The 23,811-nt window shown below is 52.2% G+C and overlaps 1 long non-coding RNA gene across 1 annotated transcript in view; it reads left to right on the top strand.

Annotated features, from left to right (window-relative positions):
• Nucleotides 1-23,473, top strand: part of LOC125337106 — a 31,550-nt gene extending 8,077 nt beyond the window's left edge. The window contains exon 3 of the long non-coding RNA XR_007207960.1: nucleotides 23,374-23,473. This is a non-coding gene — a long non-coding RNA (uncharacterized LOC125337106). The remainder of the gene's footprint in view (nucleotides 1-23,373) is intronic.
• Nucleotides 23,474-23,811: the final 338 nt, after the last annotated feature.

Here is a 23,811-nt window from a genome sequence, read left to right on the forward strand (position 1 = left end):
TCAGTGCTTCAGTTCCTCTTCTGCAGACCTGAGAGTGGTATGAAGTTTGCATTAAGGGCTGTTAAATGCTCTGAGATCTTCAGTGGAAAAGATTCTGAGGGGGCTCAACAAGATTTTGGGAAGCCACGGTGAAAACAGTTTGCCCTTGTGTCCTAAATAAAAAACGTGTTGGATTTCAGTCTGGTTACAAACAGCTTAGGCAAGAATGAAGCAATGTTGAGAGGCTTTGACCTAAAAAACCAAACCCTCTCAGTACTTAAAAAGGGGGTTTTGACCCATTCTTTCTTTTCTCCAGATGTGGAAAACATTAAGGGATGTTTTTGCTTCTGAGAGCTGTGCCTGCTCTGAGAGCAGCATTAGCACTGGTGCAGGAACCCCAGCTCCTTTCCTAGAGCTGTTCATTCTGTGCTGAGGGGTTTGTTCTGGCTGGGATCAGGCTGCCCCATGCTCTCAGGACTGTCAGGAAAGGCAGTGGTAAAACATTTGCATAAAAGATGTGAAATGCATAAGTTTTGTCTGGATTTTCAGTGTGTAGGTTCCAAAAATACAGCTCTAAGGTAAAAATGCTCAGTGTCCCTCAATGCCAGAGATTTGGAGGTGATGGATCCCTGTATTGGCTGCTTGCATGGAGCACCGAGGAGGGGAACTGCTACCGGGGTAGAACAAGGTCAGACAAGTCCTTCTAGGGCAAAAGAGCGCTTAAAAAATCATTTTGGTGCTTAACAGGGAGGCAGTGAAGCGACTAAAAAGCGGGTGTGATATGTTGAGATAATCTAATATAAGAAAGGACCCTGGAGGCAGAAGAAGCCATGGTTAAAACCATCAGCAGCCACTGGAAAGGCTTATCAGGAGCAGCAGGAAGTTGGAATAATCAATCCTGGAAGGAGCACAGTTCTTTGCTGCAGCAGGTAGAGCTATGAAATATTTCACATCTTGGTAATATGACCTGGATTATCCAGAGTCCAGCAGCTGGATAAGACTTAAACCAAACCAGAAACCAAAAAAACCAAAACCAAAATAATAAAAAAGGCCAAAAAAAGAAAAAAGCAACCCCTGACTCTCATTAAGGGTCATGTGCCGCTTTTCGCAAGAGGTCTCTGAATCCAAATTCTGGAAAGAAAAATACTTTCTAGAGCTCTGCTGGCTAACTGAACAGTTTTCATGTGTCCCGTTAAAATCCAGCCACTGGTGACTCCTGAACTCGGAATCTAAAGCAGAGCATATCAAAACGGGCCTCTGTGATTTGCACCTGGAATTCCCTTAGGACTCCTGAAGATTTGTGGCTTAGGTGTGCAAAGCAAAGATTTGGGTTAACCTTGCCCTCCTCCCACTGCCTCCCAGTTTGGTGCCAGGTTTTCTCTCGAGGTGCTGAGGGCACTGGGTTGTGCTGGAAATGTTTTCAGCCAGCTCAGGCAAGTGAGGACAGCCCTTGCTCCTTTGCACGGGGAGTCTCAGCCTTGTATGCATGTGATAATATAAATATTTATGTGGGCACGGACCAACAGTTAAATACGTGTGAGCATCTGTGTTCACAAACATAAATACAGGGAAGAGAGATCAGAAAACTTCCTGAGTGAAAGAGCAGGAGACAGACGAGGGAGGGAGGATCTGACTGTGTAGTGCAGAGGTGAAGGAAGCTTTTCCAGGCCTGCTCGAGGAAACATAAGACAAACCATCAGCTTTGGAGCACTGAAAGGCAGGGAGAGCTGGCACACAGCAGCTTTGAGCCAGGGCTCTGATGGTGGCATGACGGAAATGGGACAGAAGTTCAGTGTTACCTCTGGCTGAGCGCAGGATAATGAGGGCACAGACAGCCACGGCTGGGCTCATTAGCCATTCTGCTGCCCAATTAGGCTAGGAGCTAATTGCTCATTAATGAGACCGTACCTGCTGAGGCAGCTGGGCTTCCCTGGAACTCGCGGCTGGAGCCACAGCAGATGCTGGGGAGAACAGAAGCGAGACTGGAAGCCAAGGAAATGGAAAAGCTCGTCCGCCGCTGAGGAAGGGTTTTGCTGCTCTGCCGCCACTCCGTGGGGACAGCAGTTTGATTCCTGGCACCGCTGCTGCCTCCGAGGCGCTGTCAATTAGCCCCGAGCTCCTTGAGGGCTTCCTCTGCCTGGCATCCTCCAGCCCGACGCTAACGACGTGCACAGGAGGGGCCGGGGGCTCCAAGGCGGGCGGTGATTCTGACCTGTGCTTCTCTCCTGGACATCCTCTGCAGAGCAGCCAAGGCCCTGGCCAGGGGGAGGAAGCTGTGGTGATTGAAACAGCAGCCACAGGCAAGGGGCAGCAGCAGGATGCTGGAGACAGCAAATTGCAATAGTTGGGCGAGTCCAGCTCTGCAGGATGCGGGCCATGTCAGCAGCCCCAGGAACACCTTCTGGAAAACGGAAGCTGGAAGCAGAAATGTGCTTGAGGCCACGCCTCAGCTGTCTTCTGACACAAACTCGGTTTTATTAATGGTGAAAACACAGGGACTATGTTGAGAATGAACTTCTGTGTATGTCCAAAGATATCCACAGCACAGGTAAGGCTGTCAGGCATTGTGTGCACACTTGTGTCCCCTCAGCAAAACTTGTGTTCCCCACTTGCCCCAAGAGAGCAGCGATGGGAGTGAAGCTAAACGTCCTGGTTTAGTCTGGAGACTCCGTGTCTCAAAGGGAAGCAGAGACCACTGGCTCGGGCTTCACGCTCCTGTGGCTTTTGGAGCAGGCCCACACGGTTTTCCTGTGAAGAGGTGGCTGCAGGAGGAGGGGAGGCGCGGGGAAGGAATGCATTTCTCATTATGTGCCGCAGCCTCTCCGCTCTGGCAGCCTGAGAAGAGAAATTCTCTCTCCCTCCCCAGGCCCTCTACCCCCTGCAGCTCGCTGATTATTTTTGGCTGAGGTGGAAAGCACAACCCTAGCATTTTTCCCAACAGGGAGTGACCCAGGCAGGAGGGGAGAGAAGCCTGGGCTGTTCCCTTTGTGCTCTTTCAATCAATAGCCACACTTTTGCTTGTCTGGAGCTCCTTTCCTCTGAGCACACCAAAGAGCTTTAAGAGCTGTTCTGTCCCCCCAGGTCACCCTGACCTCAGCTTAGAAGGAGGGGGGAGACTGAGGCACAGCTCCCCGAAGTCACACAGGGGCTGGGACTTCCCATCTCTTTTGTGTGGGCTTTTTTCCTCAGGCTCTCCTCATGCTGCTGAGGGCCCTTGTTCCCTGCTCTGCCTCCGTCATGCTGGGGCTCCCTCCTGGCTGCACGGTGCTGTTGGTAACTCCTGTTGCTACAGCTTTTGAATAGGAAGGTTCCTCTGGGTTGTGCCTTCAGTGGCCTCTTAAAATACTCCTTGAGATGCTGGCTCTGCCGGGCAAAGGGTTTGGCTTTTGAGGAATAGCTGTGTGTTTACGTGGGAGTCAATCTGACTACAGAACACGCCCAGGAGTTGCATTTGGAAAGCTGAATGGAGAAGAAAATTGTGCGGAAGGGGTGTCAAGGGCACCCCAGTGAGCCTGTGAGGGGTGTCCACTCCCACTCACAGCACCTGTGTGCAGGGGGAAAGCCCAGCTGGGTTTCCCAGGTTCTGCCCTCTGCTCTCCCCCACTGCCATAAGGCAAGCTCCCGGTGCTGGAGCAGCCTGCCTTGTTTTCCCAGCTAATGGAAAGCACATGAGGAGCACAGTCAGGCACGGCCACAGCTGTTGGGAGTGATTCATCTGGGACACAAACAGGAATCGAACGCTGGCTGATCCCTGGGCAGAGCCTGTCCCTGCTCCAGGCCATTCCAGGGGGTGACTGAAACTCCGAGCCCCCTCCAGCCCCAGCACTGACTCACTTCCTCCAGCCTTGGCAGAAGGGCTGTGCAGGAGAGCCAACGATGCTTTGGGGCATTAAACCTTCCAGAACTCTTCTTCCCTCTCCCCTGCCCCTTCTGAATGTGGCTTGTTCTGCTGTGAGGGCAGAGACCATCCCTGTTTTATCTGTGGGGCCAGGAGGGGAGGTTGCACCAAGGTCTCCAGCCAGAAGTAAATCGTGTGTTTTAACACACTCAAGCCAGCAACAACAGAACTGCAGTGGAAAGGCAGGAATGCATGTGCTGGCTGGGGATACTGAGGGTGTGCAGCTAAAGGGGCAGGGGAGATGGCAGCTTTCGGGTTTTGGGGTTCGTTTACTGTTTGTTTGCATCTCTCGCTGGCCCCTGTTGATTTTCTGTAGCCTTCCAGGACCAGTGCACAGCCTGTGGATGGTAAAGGCTGTCTGTGATGGCCTCGGTTGGGTTTTGCTTGTCCTTACTGCTGTCTAACAGATTTAGTGCCTGTTCCAAAGTCTGATGTGCTTTGAAGCAGCAAAGTCTAGAACAGCAAGGCTGGAGCGTCTCGGGGCATTGAGAGTCCTGGCTTTGTATGAAGGGCAACCTGATTTTTCCCATCCTGACACACTGGATCCCAAATCCCAGGGTTTGGCTTGCGCTTGGTGCAAGCTGCCTGTCCCCCGGCCTTGCAGATCTGCTCGCTGGTCTGTGACCCAGCCAGCGTCTGTTGCTCTGCATTGTCCCTCTCCGTGTGCCAGCAGGCTGGGAATTACTGGAGCAGAAGAGACAGGCTGAGGTGCCACAGCTCTGGCAACAGCAGCAGAGCGAGTGAGAAAGGAGCTTAGGAGTGGGAGCACTGTCCTCCCTGACCTCTCTGAAGGCTTGGCAGTAAAACAGATTTGGAAAGACCCCTGGCTCCAGCCACTTTTGAAAGCAGGAGGGCTCTGTTTTAGGAAGGCTGGCTGGGTGTGCAGAAAGCTGAGCGGGGCTGGGGAGGGATGGTGGCACCTGCTCCCCCCTGAGCCGCTCCTGGCTGCCCTGGCTGTGCTCCAGGGCCATGTGTCACCCGCAGGAATCTGAACTGCGGCAGGGGAAGCCTGGAAGGCGCCACCGTGGCCCCAAAGTGGGGACAAGCTCTGAAATTGGACCCTCTGCCCCCTTGCTCCCGCAGGCTGTCCCGGCTGCCTCAGCAGACAGAGCTGGCAGTGTCCCAGGAGGAACTGCTGGGATGGTCACTGAGGTATCCTCCCCACACCCACCCCCCTTGTAGCTGCCGCCCGTCCTCCTCCTCCTCTTCTTCCATCGCCCTCTTGCCCTGGCAGTGCCCTTGGAATGGGGCCTGGCAGGTGGGACGTTGTCACCAGGGCTGGCACAGTATGGCCCGGCTGAAAAGCACTCGCGTCTTCCCTCCTTCCTTAAAACCCTCACATTCCTTCTGTGGCCTCGGGGCTGCCTGGATACGGCACTCAGCTGTCACGGGAAAATAGCAGAGAGTCCCAATTACAAATCTGCCAGGCTGGAGCAGAGGGTGGCTGGGCAGCTCCATCTGCATCCTCTCTCTGGGACTGAGAGGGGAGGGAGGGTGGCAGAAATGCTGCACAAATGCTGCGACACTCAGAAGAGTCCGGGCATCCAACCCAAGACAAAAATAATCACCCAGCTCCAGGGGGCACGGGGAGTGTGCTGGAGAGGGCAGAATGAGGTGTTCACTGCCTGCCCAGCCTGGCACAGCCGAGCTGGGCAGGGCAGACAGGCTTGATCCCAACACATCTCCAGGGGTCTGTCCATTGATCCCTCCTGAGCTCCCCCCGGACTTCTACAGCGATGGGGGAAGCTAAAGAGGTTTCACTGGCTGTAGCATCTCCAGGGGAGACTTAGTAAGACCCTGCACCATCTCCATGGCAAAGCACTGGCTGTGTACAAAGGCAGAGACATCCCTGCTGCCTGACTCCTCAGGGAACGGGCACCTCCCAGCAGAGGAGCTCTTTGCCTTCCCTGGTGCCTGGAGCTGTGTGGACAATAACGGTGCTGCTCGGAAAGCACGTGAAAGAAGGGGTGTCCAGGTGCCTTAATGAATGACAAGGCTCCTTTTAGAGTTCTCCATCCCTGAGAGATAAGACCTTTCTCTGTCCTGCAGGATTTTGGAGTGGCAAGGGATCAGGTGCTCTGGTATTCCATCCAGGTCAGGAGTTGAATGTGGACAGGGGATAAAGGCAGCTGAGAACAGAGTGAGGACAGATAACCCTGAGGGCTGGGCTTTGTTGGGCAGGGGGCAAAGAGGAGAGGGTTTGTGTGCTGGTCTGTGCTATGTTGGTGCAGTGGACCTTTACACCCCCAAGCTCACATTTACTTGCTGTGTGTGCTGAGGACAGCAGTGGGATGGATCCTTTGGCGCTCACCCAGATGATGCCGTTTTCCTGACGCTGGCAGTTCATTTAAAGCCCGTGCGAGAATAGCACATGTGACTCTCACAAGGCACCGAAGGGTCTGGAGCAAAACCCGACTGTGTGGCACAGACTGCTCAGGCCTCTCGGGGCTAATGCAGAGTGGCAGCTCTGCTGCCTGGCTTCCCGCTCGTGCCCAGCCCCTGTCCCCACAGCCTCCCCCTGTCCCCACGGCCTCCCCCTGCTCTTCCCGGGAGTTACCCGAGGCCAGCGCTGCCACCGCTCCTGCTCCTCTTCCGCTGGGTTTAACCCAAGGTCAGGCAGCATCATGGCATTTGTAGCCTGGTGAGTTCTTGGGAGATTTAATTTTCAAAGCGTTCCCGACATCCCCCGGGACAGACCTTGGCTGAGGTCCAAGGCCTGGGACTGCCAAAAGGAGCTGTGCTGGGCCAGCCCGGCAGTAACAGCTCACTTGCTCTGTGCAGAAGGAGAGGAGGAACAGCAAAGCAGAGGGGAGAAGGGGAGGGAGCCCTCCCGGCCCCAGGCAGGCTCAGTGCTGCCTGCAGCACAGCCTCACCTCCAGCTGACACTAACAAAGGGCGTGAGGATGAGAAGTGCACAGTCCTGTCCTGCAAAAGTCCTGCCCAGCACAGAGAGGGGTGTTAATGTGGATAGGAGGAAAGAGTTTCTGGGGATTTTTCTCCTGGAAAACAAGAGACAAGGGCCTGCTCTTGGTGATGAGGGGACCAAGAGTCTCAACAGCGTGGCTGTGGCCGGATAACCTGTGAAGAAGCACTGGATAAACTTGTGTCCCTGGTCAGCTGCTGGGCTTTGCCAGAGACCTCAGTCCTGACCCGTAACATCTTCTGCTGCTCCAGCCCCAGGCTCTGACAAACATCATGTGCTTCCAGCCTGATTTGCTGGGCTGCTCTGAGGATGGACTTGGTCTATTTGGCTTTACTTTCTTCTATTTCCAGTCCTAAAAGCAAGGCAGGGATTAGGGAAGGAGAAGGTGGTTATTTTAGATGTTGCTGGTCACAAGCCAGTGAGCTGGGAAGGCAGAGGATGTGTGGGGTGTGTGTGGGGAAGCTGGGGTTTGCTAAGTCTAAAATCCTCTCCTATTTCTGTAGGCATGAATGCAAACCCCAAACCAGAGGTGGCTTTGGTTTTGACCTTGTAAAATGAAAACATGAGGACTGAGCTGCTGCCAAAGCCAATCCCAGCCGCCTATGCTCCAGTCTAGCTCTGGTGCCTGGTCCTGCCACCTCTCCTGGCTCTCCTGGCAGGCAGAGGCAGCAGGAAGCAGGAGGCCTGGTCCTTCCCAGATGGGCTTTAACACATTCCTGCAGCAGCTGGGGCTTGGGGGGGTCTCAGCTGCTCCCAAACCTCCGCTCTGTAATCACAGCTTCCTCTGTCACTTTATTGTGCAAACCTTCCCTGGAACAGGCTCTGGAACCATGTTTTGGGCTCTCCAGTGCAGTTAAAAGCAGGAGCTTCCCCAGGCAGGGAGCAGAGCTGCTGGATTTGTTGGAAGGCAGAGCAGCCAGATGGTGGCAAGGAAGGGGAGGGGAGGAGAAGGGGAATTTGTGAGGGAGCAGCTCCATATTCCAGTTTCCATTTGGGGCCCTGGTGCCATGAGGGTGCCCTGACAGAGCTGTCTGTGACAAGCTGCAAAGGCTGGGAGCTGGGGAAGAAAGGGAGCAGGGGTGTGGGAAATGAGGGCAGGCAGAGAGACGTGGCCATGGCAGCATGTACTGCAATGAAAATTGATACACGCACTTGTACCTTCCAAATAAAACCTGGGGCTAATAGGTAGCAGTGTGGGTTTAAGGAGAGGTTTCCCCGTGCTGTTGGGTGGACACATCAGAGTTCAAGGCATGGATTTGACTGTTCTCAAAGCTTACATCTTCTGGCAAGATTTTCACCAGAATTGGCCCCGTCTGTGGTTTTATCAGTGCTACACCAGGAAAATGTTTACTGGCTTTGAAGCCACCTGTCCCTAAACTGAGTTTAGGGAGCAAATTCTTATGGATGGGAGACATGAATGTGACCCTGTGTCTACTTCAGAAATGTATTTTGGTGTTTTGCTCTAGAAATTGTATTGTAGGGTCTGTGAATGGGGTGTGTAAGATCAGGACCCATTTTTTCTGTCTCTGGCTTTAGCCCTTGGTGTTTGTCTTTGAGGAGGATGGAATTTCCTACTGAGCATGTAAACAGTGCATTTGAGCTAAAGTCAAGCCCTGCATATAGTGATGGAAATTAATCTGTTTGGGATGTTTGCTGTCTACACACAATTCCCCTTTTTAAAAGGGGCTGCAAGTCTGGGGAGGTCTTAGCTCCACAGGATGGGAAAGATCAGCTCTAAATAAATCTGTGACACAGCTACTGTGTATAGCCAGAACGGCTCTGAGTTTCCTGTAGGCTGCAGCAAGTGGTGGTTTAAAACAAAATCAGGGGAAAGGGGAACAGTCTTCCAAAATATGGAACACCTCATAAAGCTGGGGAGGTAGGAAACAAGCTGAGCAATCCCAGCCATGGTTCAAACTCTCAGGAAGCAAGCTGTACAGTACATAAAGCCCAGGGAATCAGCTCAGGATGCCAACTAATGAGCTTTTTAATTAGCTGCAATTGCAGGCAAGGTTTAAAACCCAAAGAAGTAAGTAAATTAAAGATTTAAAAGACTGAGAAGAATCGATGAGGGGTCAGCACTTAAAATATTAAAATGCCAAAGCAGTTGACTTTACAGGAAGTTTGCAGTGCTGCAGCAGAGCTGCCCTTTAAGGAAGCAGCAGGCTCCAGGGTTCTGGTCCCAAGCCCTGTGGCTGGAACCTGCCATCTGCAGAGATCCATAAATCACCCTGCACCGGCAGCCTGCACTCCAGCAGGCTCTCCCTGTGTGCTGGCCCTGGCCTGGAACCTGCAGAGCGTTTTCTGCAGCTCCTCTGGGCTGCTTCCAGGTGTTTCCCCCCAGCCACATCCTCGGAGGCCACGGGGACCATGGCCAGGAATTCTGCAGTCAGCTTGGCAGCCCGCCCTGCTCCGTGTGCAGCGGGGATGTTCTGTGCAGATTGCAGCACTGGCTTTTCTGACAGTGTCAAACCAGGAGGTGTTTGTTGGTGTCCAGGGGAAATGGGACACTGCTGGCTCCAAACCGCCACCTTTGCCCCTTTGTCTGTGTAACCTCCGTGTCAGAAGCAATTCCAAACCACCAGGATGTCCCTCTGCACCTTTGCAAGCAGGCAGAGCAAAAGCAGAAGCTGCTGTTCATTAATGCTGATGCTGCTGGCTGCCCTCAGGGATGGAGAATGCTGAACAGCCTCAGTGCCCCCAGTACCAGGTGCTTTGAGAGCCAGGCAAGCCCAGGCTGCCCCTGGCTCCAAGTACCACTGTCACATAGGCAATAATCATCTCACCGCGTTTGGCAGAGGAGGAAGTGAAGGTGGCTGTAATCACGATGCTTTATGAAGGCCTTTTGTGTGGAGATCTCAAACAGCTTTGTAAGTATCAGCTGATAAAGTCTTAGTTTGTGCTTCCAGGAGGATAAATCTGCCTGTCCTGGGGGAAGCCTGAGGCATGAAGAGGTCAGGTGAGACCGGCAGAGAGGAAGGCAGTGGCACAGCAGGGCTGCAGTCCAGGAGCTCTGGCGTGCTCTGCCCACACGGCAGCTCTGGGGTGCTCCTGTCCTACACTGAGTCCGCTGCTTCAGAGGCTGAACAAGGCAGGTGCTGTGTAGAATGGAGAAACATTTGCTCCATTTCTCTCAGCTGTAGTTTCATTTGCCAGTGTCCTCCTTTATTGCATGCTCTGCATTTCCATCCTTGAGACTGCCCTGAGTAGAAGCTGGACCAACGTTCTCCTCTGGGTCAAACAATGCTATTGGACTTGATAAACCCACGGGGACTCAGGTGGAATTGGAACCCACACTTTGGAAAACTCCTTCTTCTTTTCCTCTTTGTTTCTTTTTCTTTTAGGCAAGACAGTAACACACAAATTCAAAGCTGTTCCAGTTTGGATGTGCAACCCACATTGTGCACAGGGGCCAGATGGGTTTGTTCAAATGAAGGTTTGCTAAGACTTGTGTAAAACAGGGGAGGAGAGGAACCAGAGAGGTGGGAGGCAAAGAAGAATCCAGCCCCCAGTGGCCTTGAAAACAATCTGCCAGTGAGTGCTGTCTCCATGCTGATGGATTTGCTGTCACCTCTCCCTGGCATGAGGTGACAGATTTCTCCGTGGGATGAAGCCAGAACCAATAGCCATCCATCACTGCGGGGACAGGCAGGAGCAGCAGGAGGCAGAGGGGAAGGAAGCAAACCCTGGCAAAACATCTCTACCCTCCTTCCTTGTCAATGCTGGCTCATGGGGGAATGGGACTTCTACGTACACATACTGAGGATGGAACGCTGGGAGTGCATGGAATATTGCTGCAAGGATGGAGGATTTGAGTCTGGGAGCTGCAGTGGAGGCACACGGACCTACAGGGAAAGCTGCTTCCAGAGGGGAGAGTGCTCTGCTGGGGTGACTTCTCTTGGGGATTCTATCACCACATTGTATCACGTTGCATTATGTTAGCCAGCCCTGGGGAAAGGCTGCTGGTGTTTTCAGCCTGGCTGCCAAAGTGACAGCTCCCAGCAGATGGAAGGGAAGGACTGGCCACTGCTGGGTCCCAGCTGGGTCCCAGCTCTCCTTGCCAAGGCTCTGCCTCCTCCTGTGCACGAGCAGCAGAGCCAGGGCTCAGGGCCTCCCTCCCTTGAACACCTCCTGTCCGGGAGACTTCTCAGTGTGAGTGAGGTTAAGCACCAGCAGAGGTGGGTCAGGGCACAGACGGGATGGGAGAATCTCAGCTGGAATTGAGGAGATGCTTCTGTGTGGCTTTAGGATAACATAGTTCTAGAGGGACCTTCCTGTGGTGATGCAGTGTGAGAAATCCTGATTATCTTAAGGTGAGTCCTGGGCAGTTTGAGGCAGGTGTGCAGCTCTGTGTGTGACGGGAGGGATGGCAAACGCTGCAGGTCCTTTCCTGCCTTGTGGGACTTCTCCCTGATGACATAACAGTAACTTCCAGGTTTCCTTAGTCCTGCCTGTGCTTTTCCCACTCCTTTGTCATGTGTAATAAACAGCAATGAGGTTTGGAGTGTGGAGTTTGCTTGTGGAGACAAGCCAGACACTTCTCTATATGGCTGATAAATGAGAGAATAGGCCAGAAATGTGGAAATATTCCTATATGCTGAACAATCCCCTAAAGCCAAAAGGAGTCAAGCACTTCATTCATTTCAATGTTCTTCTAAATACTGCTAAGTATGTTTCTCAGTCCTTTGTAATCTAAAGAACTGGGTAAATCTGGCCCAAAATCTCTATGTGGAGTATTTATTTCTAAACTACCTCTTACAAAGAGCTAAAAGGGGAAAAAAGCCCCACAGCTGTTTGCTGGAAAGCAAAGAGCACAGGAGCGTTCCTTTAAACTGAATTAGCATGCACAGACCCTGGGCTGCTGCTGCAGCTTTGCTGCTCCCAGGCCTCAGACTCTGCATCTGGTTTTTCATTTCCAATAGGCTGATGTGCTCTGACACTGCACCCCTCTGGGAAGCTGCTGACAGGCACTGTCAATATTTCCTTCCCAAAAAAACCCCCAACAAATGCAGCCCTCTGAAGCGTTGCTTTTCGGAATCAAATTATGGAGCATGCGGCCTCCACCTGGAAAGAAGGTTCCCCATTCAACCCCTGCATTTCCTGCATCCCTGGAGTCCATTATTTTGTTGTCATTTCCTTCTGCTCTTCGGAAAAAAGAAAAGGAATGTGAACATTCCCTGTCATTTTTGGCAGCTGCTGGGCTGGCTTATACCGATGTCTACGGCAGGCTGTTGTGCTGTCAACTGGAAGTGCTCCAATATTCAGGAGTCAGGCACCCAAAACCTGGAGGTTGGCATGAAAGTCAGGAAAATTAAACACAGACATTTGGAGGACTGTTTCCTTCTACTTTGTTTATGTTGTTCTGCTGTTTCGCTCCTTCACTTTGACATTCTAACAGTTCTGCTTTCAAATTTTTCTATAAACTCAAAGGCCAGGAATTCTCCTTGAGAGTGAGAAAGATGCAGGTCTCAGACAGAAGCACTTGACTCCAGCAGTGCAGGCTTTGAGAAACCCACTAAATGTCCCAAGACTGGTTATAAATCACAAGTGCTGGCAGCAGCTGAGGTGTGTTTTCCCTCAGGGAAGGTGGAATTCACACCGTTTTTTCCCATCTGGACAACTCTGTCCATTGAAAGAAAATGAGAAAGGCTACAAAGGACACGTCCTGACTCCCACCCATGACTGGTGGCATTGCTCTGGCCAGCACTGTCCAGTGGCTGATTCCCTGACGGAATTCACTGAGTTCCCATGACCCCAGGCAGGTGAACCAACCCCAAACACAGCCCTTAGTAGCTTCACTTATTTTGGTTGAGTGTGCAAGGGTTGAATTCACGACTTTGAAAAGGGCCAGGGTGAATTTCTTGAGCTTAGGTGGTTCATACAGAATTTTAAGCAGTTCCTTGTTCAGCAGGAGCTGTTGCCCTTGGGGCAGCCTCGCTGGATGGGCAGTGCTGGATTATCCAACTCTGGGGCTGCTTTGCCCTCGAGCAGCGTCTGAGTGAGCTGCCCCAAATCAGCCCTAGGAGGCTTTATAGGCTGGCGTTTGGGGGGATTGCAAAGGCCAGCCCCACTCCCTGGCCCTGCCCTGCCCTGCAGCAGCTCTGTGCTGGCTGCTGCAGCGTGGGGTCTGTGATCCCCCTGCACTCTCAGTGAAACCATCTGGCCCTGCTGATTTACTGCCCACGAGCTCCTCTGCTCGCTCTATAACTTCCTCCTGGGGGACCTGGCTATCTGCACAGGCCACGTTCTGATTTCCCCTGAACAGGGCTTCCAGAATAGAAATCTCTGCATTGTCCTCAAAGGAAGAGACAAGAAACACAATTAAGTTTCCTACAACTTCCTTTTAAAGGGACTGAGGGCTCATAATCCTTCCTTCTCACATCCTTCTTGCTGCTTTTTTAGGTGTCCTTTTGGCTTAAGAGAGTCTTTATTGTAAGTACATTTCTTCTCATGTTTCCTTACTAGCTACTCCAATTTCCTGTTTGAAACTCTAATGACACGGGTTCTACTTTAAATGGCCACATATTAAGGGACAATTATCTTTGTCAAGGCTGCTGAGAGAATTTTGTTCTTACTCTCTGAACTGTCCTGATTTCATTCTACCTCCCTTGAATGCCAGATCCAGAACCTCCTGCTGCAGTGTCCAGAGTCACTCAACAATTAATGGGATGGTTTTGAATTCCAGAGCACCCCCTGTTTCTTCATTCCCTTTCCTTTTAGATCCTTACTCATCAGGATCGAAAAGGACCTAAAGGAAAAAAAAGATCAGTCCTGTGGTTACTGCGTCTTCAAGTTATGCCCCTTGAAACAATTCTGCAACATCCCTGTGTTTTCTCCTACAATTTTTATTTCTATTAACTGGGATAAGTGAATACCCGGTGCCTGCACCAAACACAGGAACAACTAAGAACACAAAACCCTGCAGATTTCTCTTTGAGAAGAGCAACCAAGCACTGCCACGCCAGCTCCAGCAGGAATTTCTGATGGAGCCAGGTCTGGATGCACCTGGAATGTCTGCATTGCCCAGCGGAGACCTCCCACCTCCCTCTGAATGAGCTAATCCTGACCTGTTAGAGAGGGAACTCCACCCAAGGTAATTACCTAATTACCTGGGACTAGGGTTAATTAACCTGGCCGGATGGCCACACATGACTCTGCTGCTTCTGGGCTCTCTGTGAACCCTGGGATGAGTGGATGGATGAGCTCCTGCGGGGCTGGCTGTGATATTTCTATTCAAATGTGCTCTGCCATCCCCCTTCATGTACCAGGACCTCATGAATGTTGAATTAATTAACTTTCACTGTGATTTCATGGCTGTTTAATGATCTCTTTGTTATGGGTGGAGAACTGAGGCACAGAGCAATTAGGGACTCTGTCAAGGTCACCCAGGAATTCTTTGGGAGAGCTGGAGATGGAAGGCAGCATTGCCTATCAGTGACTTCTCTTTGAAAGAGTTGTGGGCAAGTGCCTCAGCTGGGGAGCTGCATCCCAAGGATGAGTTGCTGCACCTTGTTTGGGGTCTGTGGGATGATCACCTCTGCAGAGCTGTGGGTTCATCCAGAGGCTTTTGGATAAACCCTCGCTGTGGCACCGCAGCTCTGTTCAAATGCAGGAGTGAGATTAAAGGTGAAGTTTCAGCCCAGAGCTCATCCCCAGGCAGGACAGAAAATAGAACCCAGTGAGGTCTCTGGGTTTTTCCCCAGCCTGGAGATGCTCTGTTGGCCAGAATGTCATTTCTGATTTTATTTGTGCTGTTCTCTCGTCCTTTCTCATTAACCCTTTGTCCCGTGCGGCTCCTCAGCCTGCACAGAGCTCTGCCCTGCAGCCACCGTGGCTGCTGGGGGAATTGTTCTGCCTCTCTGAACTGGAATCCCCAATATGTGGATCCTGCTCTTCTCTCCAGGCTCTCCTCTAGTCTTCCCTGCTTCTCGTTGTTTACATTTTAACTGTTTGGTGGCTCTCCTCTCTCACGACATCCAAGTCTCTGCCATCTCTGCCCTCGCTAACATCAAGTATTCCTCTTTCCCACTGTCCCGCCCTGCTCTGAAGATGGAGGTGGACCAGAGCCAGGAGCTGTGCTTGGCCAACAGTGTGTTTCGACAAGTTGAGGTTTATCTGCCAGCCTCCCCCTCACAGAGCGTGCCAAGGTGAACCTTTGGGAGCTGCTCCTTGAAGTGGTGCCTCCCCACTGCTCCCCAGCTCTCCCTTCCCGAGGCTGCTGCACAGCACTGGCTCCTGCCAGGCTGGGTGGTCTTGTCAGGGCTTTGGTAATGCCCTTTTCTGCCTCTCAGTAGGTTTGGGGAGCAGCTTCGCCTTATCTTCAAAGCGCTTTGTAGATGTGAACCGGTTCAGGTGCCAGCCCTCCTGGGCACATGGCACTGCAGCTGTGTAAAGGAAAGGAGAATGAGCTACAGAGTTACCCCAGAGTTGTTATTTGGGGTGAAACATGCCCTTTTGGAGGGTGTTTCCAACACCCCCAGCGCAGGGTGCTTGAGCAGCTCTGCCCAGGCCGACTCCTTCCCAAGGTGTCCATGAGAGGCACTGCAGGGCAAGGAATGGGCACTGAGCTGGTGCCAGAGCTGCTCCAGGGGACAAACAGCAATCCCAGCCATTCTGCCTGGCTTTGGCTCTGCAACCCTTCCAACCCAGCCCCGTGCCCCTTCCTCCTGCCAGGCCTTCCACGACAGTTGAAATTCCCTTTCCCTGGCTCTTCCCAGTGGAAGCCCCACTCTGGAGCAGCACTAAATCTCTTTGTGCAGCCTGGCCAACTCCACTTTGTCAGGAGGAGGGAGTCAAGCCTGGGTTATCACCTGCTTGTGGTCTCATCTATCACCTTGAACTGTGTTGCAGGATGAAATTACTCATCCAAGCCTAATGTTAAATTTAATCAAGTCTGGAGCAAAGAGGATTAATGGGCTGTGCAGCACAGGCACACGTCTGGCACGGTGGCTGTGACCCAGGCAAAGTTTGAGAAGCTCTCTGGCAATGATGAAGCCAATCACCAGGTGGGGAAGGCTGCAGGACTCCTGCATCCCCCTGCAGAAGTGCACTGGCTATGGGACCACTCCTCCTGCTGCATGGATGACACAGGTGGAGTCACCTGTGCTGTGTAAGATTTTCTCCAGAGGGGAGGAGTGTCTCTGCCAGCTGGGGAGTCTGGGTCCTCGTCTCTGCTCTGCTCAGTGCAATAGTCTGGAACAGGCCCTGGGGCTTCAGTGTGGCTTCATCTCTCGTGCCAAAGAACTGGGAAAGGGATCATCCCAGGGTGCCCTTCAGCCTTAGAACCTGTGAGCGTTCCTGGTCTGCAGGCGTGGGGAGCTGGCAGCCTTTCTGTGCCTGCTGTGTACCTCGGGGGTGTAAGCACCACAGATATTTAGCATCCCTAGAGTGGTCTGTGTACAAAGCACTTGACAGAAGCCAGGCCCCGGTGCCCAGGCCCGCATTAGCCCTGTTGGTGCCATGGGGACACTGAGGCACAGGGTGACTGTGGCTGCCAGGTGCTCTGGCTGTGCCCCCCCCACCTCCCTCCCCCTCAAACCCTCAGATCACACTGCCTTATCACCTGATAATGGTTGTCAAAATCAACAGCCTCATAAAGCTTTTCATCATCTCAGCAGATGCTGTGAGGAACCCATTTATGAACTTCATGGGGGAAAAAACAAAAACAAAATGAAAACTCAACCTTCCCCTAACCTGCCACATAAAACCTCCCCAATAAATAAAGTTAACGGGTTTGAGGGGGTGGGTGGTTCATCCCCAAAGCAAACAGGGTATTTCTCTGCCTCTCTCGGGTTTGCTAAAAAAAGCAAATAAACCCCAGAGGAAGCACGTCATGGTGCAAACCAGAACCAGATGGTGCGGGCGAGAGCGTGGGAGGGGACAGGGGGTTTCTCTGAACAGAGTTTGCCTGTGAAGGAGGAAAATACAGAGAAAGGCAGTCAGCAGAGAGAACTCTTGTTTGGGTGACAGTTGGGGTTGCCCCAGCCCTGGCTGAGAGTCCTCCCTGGGGAGCATTGCGGGAAAGGGGAAAGTCTGTGATTGAAAGTGAGATTGTTGGGGCTGAGAGTGGAAAATAGAGCAGGGCAGGACTCCCCAGAATCAGCAGCAGCCTGCAAAACATCTCCCCGAGCTCCTTTCCTTTTCTGTTCCGCTGCCCCACGCGACTGGGCTCCGTCAGGTGCTTCCTTCTCTCCCACTCGCTGCCTCTTCTCTGAGATTCCCAGAATTCCTTCATCACTTTGGTTTTCCCAAAAGGCATCAGGGACAGAAATTGCTAATAATACTTTGGGAACTGTCTTCGAGCGTTCCATTCTTCAATTATTAACCCTCCTTCTGCCTCAGGCAGGAGGGATGAGCATTGCCATTGCAGATGGGGCACAAAGGAGTGAATTGCACAAAGGTTTGTGTCACCAGGGCCGGCAGCAGCCAGGTCCTGCCAGCTGGGCAACGCGTGCCACAAGCTGGGTGGGTTCGTGTGAGGCAGGAGGTGCACACAGGGCAGGGTGAGGGGAAAATGAGGAATAATGTGTGGGAGAATAATTGGGACAACTGAGTGAGCATAAGCAGGAAGGCTCCTGAATAAGACCCAGCTGGGCTGATTGATAGGAGCTGAAGAGGAACCGGTGTCTGAATGATGTGTGCAGGGGAGAGCCCCGTGTGACAGGGGATAACGAGCTGTGAAGAGGAGCTTTATGGGGTGCAGTGGGTGGAAATACTCGAGGGAGAAAGGATGGTGAGGTGGCAGAGTGGGATCTGCCAGAGCAGGGAGTGTGACTGGAGCTGTGCTCGGGCAAAAAGCAGAGTCACGGCTTGAGGATGAAGATGGGGATGAAGCTGGGGCACGCGTGTACAGTGGGGAGGAAGGTTTCGTTGAGGGGAGGGCGTGAGAGCAGGACTGGAAGGGTTGGTGCTGGAGGAGCCCTGTTGCTGGAGGGTTTGGCTGGTGCAGAGTGCTGGCAGCAGGGAGAGCCGCCCTGTCCCGTGGGCAGCAGGGCTGTGGCTTCAGGGAGGGGGGATTGCCCCGTGGGCACAGCAGAGTTCTGCATTTCCCACCCACGGAGCGTTTCAGGAAGGGAGCTGGCTGGCAGGAGGGAGGCTCGGGCAGATCTGCTTCACCAACCAGAATGACAAGGGAAGGGGAGAGGAAAAAACCCCAACGCACAAATCAAAATCTGCCTGTTTTTCCACCAGCAGAGATGTGGGTGTCAGCATTCCCCCCCAGACAGGGACTCCCAGATCATTAGTGTGTCTGTGGAGCAGAGCTGCTGGCCCCAGGCATGCAGGGATATTTTCAACAAATTAAAATGCGGATTTTTTTTCCCCAGTAAGTACTTGTGTTAGCTTCTGCTTCCCTTCCCAGCACACAGAGGCAGCTCCATCCCCTGAGCGTTCAGTGACTGCTGCTGCACTCCGCTTGTGCACTGGGGAGTGGCAGGAGCTCAGGAGAGAGTGGGGCACAGGAGATGAGCACCAGCAGCACTGCCAGGATCTAAGAGCAGCATTACTTTGCTTCTCCTCTGGCTGCTTCTTGTTTCTCCTCCCTGTGCCTGTATTACCCATCTCTGAACTGGGGCCATTGACATGAGCTGCTTGTGGGGTTGATACTGAGGCAGAGTGTGGCTCCCAGCCTGTAATCCCTCAGAAATACAGATCCCGAGGGAAAATCCATCTCCAAATCCAGACTGAATGGCTTAGGCTAATTGCTGGCCACTATTAGCAAAAAGCACTGACAGGACGTGGTGTTCACAACTTGTTCCATAGGCATTACCTCGAATGAACTCTCATTTATTTAATGGATAAGTTGGATTTTCCTCTGTTTGAGTGTTTGGTATTGTTGGGAAGTATTTCTTGATACCCTGGCTAAATATTCCTCGGGCTAAGTCTCCCCACATTTGCTCTGTCCCTGGTGGTGTGGGGAGAGCTGGCTGCCGGGTTGGGCCCCGTGTCCTGTCAGGGAGAAGGGTTTTTGTGTGGGTTCAGCTGGGACACAGCTGTGGGCTGGCACTGAGTGCTCTGAAATGAGGCTGGAATTAGGAGCCCATCAGCCCTCCCATCCCGCCCTCCTGGCACGGGGTGGGGCAGGCCAGAGGAGGGGAGCTGTAGAAGGCACTTCTGATGAAATCCCTCTCCCTTCCCTGCGTGGAAGCAATGCCATCCAAACAGAGATGCAGATGGTCTCACCCCTGGAGCCAAGGCCTGTGTCAAGAGCCTCAGAAATGTGAGACCTCACCACCAGTGAAGTTCAAACAGCCCTGAATCTCTGCTGTCAACGCTGAGGAGACTCCCCCACCCTCCTGTTCCTTTTGTTGTACTCGCGGATGCCTTTCTTGTTTCCTTTCTTTTTATTTTGTTTTGGTATGTTTTGTTTTCTGTCTTTAGGCTTCCTTAGGGGCAGAGAAAGACTGATGGGGAAACAGTCAGTCCTACTTGGATGGCTTTGCTGAAGGATGGAGATCCTCTTTCCAGATCCCATCTGGAGGGGGTTTTAGGTACATCCCTGTATTCCTCTGCCCCTCCCACTGCTCCATCTCTGCTGTGTCCTCAGCATGAGCTCTCTGGTGCCACGATGTCATCCTGGGAGGAATTCTGGAGCTTCAGCCCTTGGAGAGCCCCAGTTTCACCAGTCAGGCTGTGCAGAGGATGGGCAGAAGTCTCAACTGAACATAGCTGAGGAGCCCTCTCACTTTTCTCAGCTTCTCTGCTGTAATAAATGGCAGGGATCAAAATAAATTAGTAGATGTCAGCAAGAATCCAGAGCATTTGGACATGCAACAATTCCCTGAGTATTCAGAAAGAAAGAAAGGGAATTAATCAGATCAGAAAGCAACTATGAATCTAAGGGAAATAGAACTACGATAAAATTCCTGAGCATAAAATTCTGATAAAATTCTGGAGCAGCATGGAGTTTAATCATTCGGGATTTTGAAAAGCTTGTGTATGTTTTGAGACATTTTTATTCTTCCAGGCAGGTATTTTGAGATAAAAAGTAATAAGCTAATTAAAATGTACCCAAGCGTGGCTGTGAGTAATAAGATGAGAGTATGGACATAAAAAAATCCAAACAAACATACTTTAAATTCCTTCATCTAGCTCAGGGTGTGCAGTCATGTCCCAGCTCTGTGACTGCTGGTGATGTCAGTGGGAACACGGGATCTGGTGAACGCTTGGACATTCCATTCATCCATAGGTCAGACAGGACTGAGTCACTCTGCAAAGGCCAGTTTTGCTCATTTGGGGGACCTGGGTGAAGCAGTGCTGTCCTTCTCCAGCTGGAGCTTTCAGGCAGCATTCAGTGCAGCTGGAACAGGGAGATGAACACAGGGCTGGTCTGGGTCTTTGCTGGAGCTTTGAGTTCTCTTCCTGCAGCTCCAGATCCTGGAAAAGGATGGGAATGCATGGGAGCCAAAGGCTGGGCAGCACCACTCGCAGCAGCAGCATTAAGGGAGTTAATGGGCTCTTTCACACTCAGGCCAAATGTCCAAGCCAGAGAGAGAGAACTTTGTGCAGCAGCCCTGCAGGGAGGCGTGTGAGGTGTTCACACTCGGCTCCGCTGCTGCTGCTGCAGGGTGGGGGCACCCCGAGCCACCGAAGTGTTGTTTCCATTTCCTGCCGCAGTGCTGAGAACAGCCGTGGTGTTACTGCCTCCTCCCTCGCCCTTTCCAACGCCCTCTGCCCAGCCAGGGCTGCTTTTGGCACAGGCTGTGCCCCGAGGAGGCTCTGAGAGACCGAGCAGGGGTGCCCCCTTCGCCCCTTCCCACACACGGGCAGGCAGCGCTTGGTAAGCTCTGCTTGCTCTTGGAAAGAAGTGCCTGGTGCTCGAAGAGGTTCCAGTGAACACCCAGCGAGTGGGAGCTGATTTCCGTAGCACAGAGAAGCCCCAGGAACAGAGAGCTCTCCTCTCACTGGCACAGCGAGGGCTGGGCTCGGTCCTGCTGCAGGTTTGCTCAGTGTAGGTTGGTGCCTGGCCTGCTCCAAGGCTGCTGAACGTGCTTTAAGCCACCAATGCCTGAACTCAGACTGAACCTGTTAGAAAAAAGGTATTTTTCCAGTGTGGAGTGGCATGGGGACAAGTGAGAGACAGCAGAGAGCTGATGTCATTCCTGTGCTCTCCAGTGCAGAGGGGACTGCACCCAGCAGTGCTGGGAATTTCTGTCCCTTGGAAAACTCTGCTCCACCTCAACATCTGGTTTTCCCAATGTCTCTGCAGTGCTAGGGGTTTATCCCAAGTGCTTTTCCAGGCCAGCTGGCTGACTTGCACCTGCAGGTCAAGTGCTTTGCCCCATGCAGCAAGCAAGCACTTGGATCCCTGTCCCAGCACAGGAGATCAGGTGGAGGCACCTCTGCTGCCAGGGGTGAGACCCAAGGCTCAGGCTCTGGAGGTGTTTCCAGGATCCCAGACACTGCAGGGACTGTGGGGAAAGGCTCAGCTCTTTGCTAAATCTGACCTGATCTGGGGCTGAAAGCAGGAAGGTTTATTCTGTGAATGCACTGAAGGTGCGATCAGCCTGTTGTATCATTCCATTCCACCTGCCACGGATATTTAATGCATAAACCTCATTTTGTGGGCAGGTAGGCTTGGATGAAGCCTAAGGAATTCCAGCTATTGCCGTTCCTCCTGCTGCAGCCCTTCCAGCATCCAGCAAGGGGAGCTGAGAACCTGCTCCCTTCCCTCTCCCATCACAGCTGCACGGGCTGGCCCCAGGTAGAGGCAGCTGCTCTGCTCAGCTCCCCGAGGCTGATCCTGCTGCCTGTGCCGGGCTGGGATGGTGATGGAGAGCTCTGCTGGGAGCCCGCACGCCCTGGCTGATGTGCTAAACAGCTGGGGCGGGGCCCTGGTTCACAGCCACGCTTCAGGCTCTTGGTTCATATGAATTTGGGACCCTGTGGAAGGTTCTGTGGGAACAATTCTTCTCCTCAAGCCGTTTTTCCATACCCACTCTAGGCTCAGGTTTTGTGCTCCTCTCCCAAGGTTTGTATCGAGAGCAGGATCTCTGTCAGGGAAGGGAAGTGGCAGTCCCCCAAGTTTTGGGCTCTCTGCAAGGTCTCAAAGCCATCTGAGTTGCCTCAGTGGTGCTGAGAAGGGAGGCAGATGCTGATAAGTTCTTATCTGAAAGTTTATAATCACTGGTTTCACAGTGGAGAAATACAGTTTCGTTCTTTTCTGCTTCCCTGTCAGGGAAAGGAAAGAGATGCTGTCGATGTGAGATGTGCACATTAAGTGATTCCTGAACTAAGAGCAATCTTGAGAACATAAGTAATAAATAGGTCCTTTTTGGAAAATAACACAGAAAACCCTTATGAGCAGCACCACAGCTTCCATCTTCCCTTGCTCTGGATGCCCTTTGGACGGGGAAGTTCAAGCACCACTTTTAACTTCCTATGTTTGGTGTTCCTGGCGTTCAGCTTGGCCAGGCTGTTTGCCTCTGATCTTTCCCATCCATTTTAATAACTTCCCCTTGGGATCGGCCTTTGATATGATATATTCATGCCCACAGAATCCCCATGCAGGCAATGAGGCCAGTCTTCGAGATCTTTGCAGAAATTAATATGTGAATGACTCGAGCTGTGCTGCACGCGCCGGGCCCTCCCTGGCAGTGCCAGGATGGCAGCGCTCCCATTTCCCTGCTTCCTCCGGTGGGTGAGGAGGCACCAGGAATGGGATGAGCAGGGAAGTTACACAGCTCAGTCACAAAGCTCCAGTGGCAGGCAGAGAAGGAGCCCCGGGCCCCCAGCTCCCCCTGGCCTGCCCGGGCAGCAGTTCTGATTTCCCCGGGGCTCCCGGGCTGGCGGATGCTGCCCATCATTCCCCTTTCCACCACACACACCGAGCTCCAGGGCAGCCTGGAAAGAATGCCATTCATTCATGCCAAACCCCGAGGGCAATGCCCCGAACTGGGGGGATTTGCTCCTCCTCTTCCTTTCCCTGCCTTCATGCTTTGATTTAAAATAATTTTTTTTTTTTAAAAAAAGAGGCTTTTCTGTCTTCCAAATGCAGAGGCACAGTGGAGGTTGGTCTCTGCGAGCCTTTGCTGGCCAGATCCTGTGGCTGTGGTGCTGGGAGTGCACATGTGCAGGGAGCAGTGGGCAGAGAGGGGACAGAGCTGCTGCCATAAGGCTTTTTCTTCCCACTTCTTGCCAACATAATCAAAATAACTCACTTACACCTAATAAAATAAAATGCAGAATCCAAAAGGCTTCCTTCCCTCCAGCGGTTTGTCTGGATCCCATTCCTTGAAGCTGAGCTGAGAATGCAAGAGGGGGCTTTATTTTGGTTTTGTTGTTAACTTCTCCAGAATGAAAAATACCAACAGTGGGGCAGAAGGTGCAGCTCATTTCTGACACAGATGGAAGTCGAGTGTTCCTAAAGCTGCTCCTTCATTGGGGCCAAAGTTAATCTCAGTGGTTTTCCTTTTCTGGCTTCTTTTCTCTCTCTCCCCCCCCTTTCTTTCTGTTTAATTTAGTCCCTGCTTACCGAGGGCAGGTGGGGTTTATCCCCTCTTTCTCTGCTCTAAATACACGTGTGTGCTTTTCCAGTTAGTCCTGATGTGCCTTTCCCTTTGCTCCATTTTCCCAGCTGTAAATCTCCAGAGTGAATGTGGAAGCATCAGTCCTTTAGAATGTGCCAGGAATGGCCAGAGATGAGGGATCCAAAGGTGCTCAGAAATAAAAGAAGCATAAAGGTAAGGAATTCTCCGTGATGTGGTGGCAATCCTGTGTATTCATTAACTCTTTTGCATCTCCTGCATATGTAAATTTTGACTGTTCCTGTGGTCAATTAAAATGTAAAATTAATGACTTTTATGTTGGTGATACAAAGCTGGGCTCTTGGAGGCTCCGGATTGCAAAATGATCAACCGAGAGTGGGCATTTGTCTAAAAGAGTTCACAGAAACATCTTGATTTTTGACGTCATTTTAAGGGGAAAAGCAGTGAAACAAACAGCCCTGGGCTTCTCCATTTTAGGCCTCTCCTTGGACCAGGATCACCTTGTCACGGGGAATCAGGGAATCAGG

This window comes from Corvus hawaiiensis, chromosome 22 (genome assembly GCF_020740725.1).
Source record: "Corvus hawaiiensis isolate bCorHaw1 chromosome 22, bCorHaw1.pri.cur, whole genome shotgun sequence".
NCBI classification, from domain to species: Eukaryota; Metazoa; Chordata; class Aves; order Passeriformes; family Corvidae; genus Corvus; species Corvus hawaiiensis.